At 39.5% G+C, this 6,269-nt stretch overlaps 1 non-coding gene across 1 annotated transcript; it reads right to left on the bottom strand.

The window, feature by feature from the left end:
- Positions 1-3,298: 3,298 nt before the first annotated feature.
- On the bottom strand, positions 3,299-3,405 carry LOC115932445 (U6 spliceosomal RNA). The gene has a single exon (XR_004068726.1). It is a non-coding gene; the product is annotated as a U6 spliceosomal RNA (small nuclear RNA).
- Positions 3,406-6,269: the final 2,864 nt, after the last annotated feature.

Here is a 6,269-nt window from a genome sequence, read left to right as displayed (position 1 = left end):
GCTACCTCTTGTACTCTGAGAGTGGGATATTTCCTCTAAAGAGAACCTGTCAGTGCTAATTATGGAGGAAAGCCTATGTGGCAATGTGTAGGTTTAAAAGACAAGAAAGTCCCCCACAGAGGTTCTGTGAAACACTGGATACACTGACAACTTAATAAAAAGCTTGATTCAGTGACAGCTTTAACACAGTGGCATGGTAAGTATCATTAGAAGTAAAGTGACTTTCAAGGGAAAAAATGTTTTATGGAACTGTGTGAAGAGCTATTATTGATCTTAAATTTCCTCTGTTTCATGGCTCCTGAAGTGGTGCATCAAAGAACAACTGGTACGGGAGTTGTATTTCTCCTCAGGTCCCACACCTGGTAACAGCTTCTTTGTGGCATTGGGGAGTGTCATTGTTTGTGAAACTCATTCATCCAGAGAAAACAGGCTGAGTGTTCTGCTTTCTTTCTCTTCCAAACCCACATTCATATAGAGCTAACTTGGAGGGTGGGTAAGAGGAAAGGCAAAAAGAAGCAGGGAGAGGATGAGCCATGTGGACATAGTCGGATGTGTGTGTGCTCTGGATTGGGGCAAACACAGTCAGGGGAACATTTGGTAGGCACAGCTTTGAGAAAAACAGGCTTGATGTTGTTTGTTTCAGACATGTGAAGGATCGTTGGATTTACAAAAAATTTTTTCTCTTTTATCGTTCTCATGGAAATAGTAGGAAGCTATTACTGTGTGCTCGAGCTTCACCAGTGTTCTAAAAATTTGCCTGATAAATCAGGCACATGGTAGCCAAACAATGTAATGATGAGTTTGTACTTTATTACATGGCTTGGGAGATGATGAACAAATTATTATTAAACAAGTGTCAAGAGCTCAATATGCATAGTAGCTACTAGGGTTAGCAATTCAACCTGAAAAAGAAAAAAAACTATACAAAATTCTAAATGAGGTATGTCTATCCATGTTTATCACTGTTGCCACCAACATTTCAAATAATCCAATCTGACTAATCTAAAAGAAGCCACTTAGTCAAGCTCTAAACATTTATGCTTATTTTCATGAAGTATATATAATAGTCAGACTTTCTATGGCCATGAATTACAATAATGACTCAAGAAAATAAGCAATGTGATAGATTCCTCCCACCAAGAGGAATCTAACCACCTTGTGAATCTAACCACCTTATGAACTGCTTTGCCCAAAATACAAAAGAAGTAATGTTGTTCCAATTCTGAGCCTAGGTGGCAAGAATCTTGCTTACTTCTGCTTTGTCTGTTGGATTCTTTCCTTTGTATAAGTCTAGGCTAGCCTGGTGAAAGATGATAGAGCAGGAGGAGCAGAGCTTAGTCATCCCAGCTGAGGCTAACCTAGACCAGCCAGCCACCAGCTGACTCACCAGCTGAACATAGATATGTGAATGAGCCAAGCTAAAATCAGCTGAGTGCAGCCGAAATTAGCAAGACTCCAATCACCCAGTTAACCAACAGACTTCTGAAAAATTATAGATGGTTGTTGCTTTAAGTCATTACATTTTGAATTGGTTTATTACAAAGAAATCGGTAATTGATATGTCAGTGAATATTAACTTTCTCTGGGAACTGCTGCCCGATTTAAGTCATTCTAATTTCTTTTGGGGTTTAAGAATGTGCAACAGGACATGTTTTCATTCTGATGTAATCTTCAGAAGAGGATATGGTTTATTATAGACTAACTTTTTACTTTACTAAAACCCCAAGTCCCTCTATCATCTTAAGAAATGTCAATATCCATATGGAAGATCCTTTCTAGTTTGATGTTTTCTTGACCTTCTGAATTCCAAGAAACTTAAACCCTATGACTCTTCAACAACCATTTCTTCTTGCCTAAATTGCTTCACACCAGAAATTATAATCTCCAGCATCTGTTAGCCTCCTCGCATGTCTCATCACATCTGATTTTCAAATTTATTTAGTTTCTATCCTTGGTTCCTTTATTTTTTGCAACATGTCAGCTCCTGTTGGTCTCACTTATATGATAGACACTAATCATTGGCTCACTTAACTCCAACATCAAACCCCTCTTCCTGGGCATCCCTCTATTATAGTGGCTAGAATATTAAAGCTTTGAAGTTCTGGTCTTCTTTGCAACAAGAGATGCAATGTGATACACTTTTGTCCGAAGAGGTTAAGGGGAGATTTAATGGAAAACTGCCCTCCCAAAGTAACACTTCGTTAAGAGAAAGCTTTTGATCCTTTCCTGCTCCTTTCTGCCTGGAACTCATATGGGATGATGCCCTTGTTCAGCAGCTATATTGCAACAACAAAAATAAAAGCCATGCAAAAAGGATGAGGAAGAAGAACGATATGTTGATGTTACTGTGGAGTCAAAACACGACCCTAAGCCCCTTCTTCAGGATTTTTGTTGTATGAGAAAAATAATTTATTTAACCTATCACATATGGTAAGGTTTTCTGTTGCTCACGAATGTACTGTAAAGTTATATTGATACAATGTCCTTCCCTATTTGTTCCTTCTGGATTTTTGTTTTGTTTTGTTTTTGAGATGGAGTCTCACTCTTTCTCACAGGCTGGAGTCCAGTGGCTTGATCTTGGCTCACTGCAACCTCTACCTCCTGGGTTCAAGTGATTCTCCTGCCTCAGCCTCCTGAGTAGCTGGGATTACAGATGCGTGCCACCACACCTGGCTATTTTTTTTTAAATTATACTTTAAGTTCTAGGGTACATGTGCACAACCTGCAGGTTTGTTACATATGTATACATGTGCCATGTTGGTGTGCTGCACCCATTGAGTCATCATTTACATTAGGTTTATCTCCTAATGCTTTCCCTCCCCCCTCCCCCCACACCACGACAGGCCCCGGTGTGTGATGTTCCCCTTCCTGTGTCCAAGTGTTCTCATTGTTCAATTCCTACCTAAGAGTCAGAACATGCGGTGTTTGGTTTTTTGTCCTTGCGATAGTTTGCTGAGAATGATGGTTTCCAGCTTCATCCATGTCCCTACAAAGGACATGAACTCATCCTTTTTTATGGCTGCATAGTATTCCATGGTGTATATGTGCCATATTTTCTTAATCCAGTCTGTCATTGATGGACATTTGGGTTGGTTTCAAGTCTTTGCTATTGTGAATAGTGCAGCAATAAACATACGTGTGCATGTGTCTTTATAGCGGCATGATTTATAATCCTTTGGTTATATACCCAGTAATGGGATGGCAGGGTCAAATGGTATTTCTAGTTCTAGATCTTTGAGGAATCGCCACACTGTCTTCCACAATTGTTGAACTAGTTTACAGTCCTAACAGAGTAAAAAAAAATATGGAACACTTCACGAATTTGCATGTCATCCTTGCACAGGGGCCATGCTAATCTTCTCTGTATCATTCCAATTTTACTATATGTGCTGCCGAAGCGAGCACACACCTGGCTAATTTTTGTATTTTTAGTAGAGATGAGGTTTCACCATGTTGATCAGTCTGGTCTCGAACTCCTGACCTTGTGATCCACCCGCCTCGGCCTCCCAAAGTCCTGGGATTACAGGCGTGAGCTACCGCGCCCACCTGTTCCTTCTATATTTATTAACTCTTGCCTTCTGTCACACTATCCTGAAATATTTCAAATTAGAATCTCTGCAATCGCCCATCTTCTCTTAGACTTGAATTATAAAGTCCTTCTAGAGAAATCATACAAGCATGTATTTTTACCACTACAAATTTATCATTCCCAGCTTTAGTATGTCCTCAATACTAGAGTAAATCTTCCCTGCCTTCACATAGTAACAGCTATTAATGTTTATCATTCTTCTTACTCTTTGCAATGTGACTTTGCAGAATGCCCTACCCAATATCACTTTGTACTTTATATAGAGGCCATAATATGGGAACTCCATTTCACTTTTCTTCTCCCACTCCCTTCTTTCCTGAAAACTTATCTTTATCTATTCCCATCCTTATTTTTACATACCCAGTTCAGTGGAGAAATACCCCTTCTTCTAAGCAAAGCTAATTCCTTTTTCTGTGCCCTAGTGTTCATTGCCTTCCACCTGCTCAGAGATCACTCTGCCTAAGTCATTCCTTCTTCTGTTTGTTCAACTACTCTCTCTTTGCTGGTTTTGTCTCCTAAGCATATGAATGTACTTATATCTCCACAATCTTCAAACAGTACACTTTCTCTTTATTCATACCCATCTACCTATCACCCTCTACCTCTCCACATTGCGTTTAGTCTGTCTCCACAAAACAGTAGATTATTCTATTTTTACACTCTTCAAATCTTCTGCAGTTGTGGTTTCAAACCCACTACTCCATTAAATTTGCCCTAATTAAGGTAAGCAGAATCCTTCTAATTACCCAATTAAATGTGCTCTTTTCAATCTTTATCTCATTTTCTTTCTTTGTCATTCACTCTCTTTTTGAAAACTCTGTGTATTAGTCAACTATTGCTGCATAACAAACCACCCTAAAACTCAGTGACTAACGAAAAGCAATCATTTATTATTACAAAACAAGTCTGTGGGTTAGGTGGGGGTTGTTTGATCTAGGCTGGGCTCAGCTGAGAATAACTTATTCTGGTATGGGCAGTGACCTACCCAGGTTTGTCCTTCTCATGGCAGAGACATAAGAGTACAGGATAAATTGTGCGAGCTGCTTTTCAAACCTCTGTTTTTGTCATATTTCCTGGCATTTCACTGGCTAAAGTATGCTGTATGATTGAGCCTAGAGTCAGAGTAGAAGAGCACTGAAAATGTACAGGACAATGGGAATGAATATAGGGAGGGGTAAAAATTAGTCATTAATGCAATTTACCTACTCTATTACCTTTTTTGTTTCTCTCTCTCTCTCTGTGTGTGTGCGTGTGTGTGTGTGTATGTGTGCGTGTGATCACTTCTTCTATAATTGTTCTTATCTATCTTTTAAGGACTCTTCTACTGCCCATCCCATCCCTTGGATATGAGCGTTTCCTAATATGTCAGCCTCTGTGTTTGTTTTTCTCTCTGCATACTCCTCCTGGGTGATCTAACTACCCCCTATATATTAAGGATTCTCAAATTTATATCTCCATATATACCCTTCTTTAGACAAATTGAAGCATTTGTAATTTTCCACACGTGCTTTTTCATGCCTCTATGCCTTCATGCATTCTGTTACTTTTTCATGGCAGTTCCACCTTCCTTACCCTCATTCACATCTACAGCTTCTCCAAGAATCAGCCCAGTTGAAGCATCAGTTTCTCTTTTCTCCTCTTCCTTCAAAGACCAGGCCAGTGTTAGAACATAACAGGCTATCAACAAACATTTACTGAAATAATTATTTAAAATAAAAGTAGCATGCATTTCATTTTGTTCCAAAATTTTAAACAAGTTATAGTCTGTTGGGCAAAGACATAACACCAAAATTTGTTTTAGACTACTAAGATGAAAGGTGACATACAACCAGATTTTATGCTGCTCTTTTCCTCCTACTCCTCTTCAAGAAAGATTCACAACATGATACATACTAGCTGGGAGTGAATGATTCATTTTATTTGAACCTGAAATATAACCTCTAAATGATAGACTTTAAATACTTGTTTTCCCACTTAGTGGATGGCATTGCTTCCTGGAGTTGACCTTTTGTACTTTCACTTTCACTTTATATGTAAATGGCTGAATGTATTTTTGGTGGGTGATATGGCTTGGCTGTGTCCCCACCCAAATATCATCTTGAATGGTAGTTCCCATAATCCCCATGTGTCATAGGAGGGACTCAGTGGGAAGTGATTTCATCATGGGGGTGGTTTCCCCCATGCTGTTCTCATGATAGTGAGTGAATTCTCACAAGATCTGATGGTTTTATAAGCGTCATATGATATATAAGCATCATATATGGCGGATCCACTGGCAGCTTGCACCATGCTGTCTGGCATTTCCCCTGCTTGCACTCATTCTCTCTCCTTCCACCCAGGGAAGAAGTGCCCTCTGCCAGGATTGTAAGTTTCCTGAGACCTCCCCAGCTATATGGAACTGCGAGTCAATTAAACTTCTTTTCTTTATTAATTACCCAGTCTTGGGCATTTCTTTATAGCGGCATAAGAATGGATTAATACAGTAAATTAGTACTGCAGGGAGTGGAGTGCTGCATTAAGTATACCCAAAAATGTGGAAGTGACTTTGGAGGGCTCAGAAGACAGAAAGATGTGAGAAAGTTTGGAACTTCCTGGAGACTTGTTGAATGGTTTTGACCAGAATGCTGATAGTGATATGGACAATGAAGTCCAGGCTGAGGTGGTCTGAGATGGAGAAGAG

This window comes from Gorilla gorilla, chromosome X, assembly GCF_029281585.2.
Source record: "Gorilla gorilla gorilla isolate KB3781 chromosome X, NHGRI_mGorGor1-v2.1_pri, whole genome shotgun sequence".
NCBI lineage: Eukaryota > Metazoa > Chordata > Mammalia > Primates > Hominidae > Gorilla > Gorilla gorilla.
Note: the sequence above shows the minus strand (reverse complement) of the source record. Positions and strands in the feature narration are given on the sequence as shown.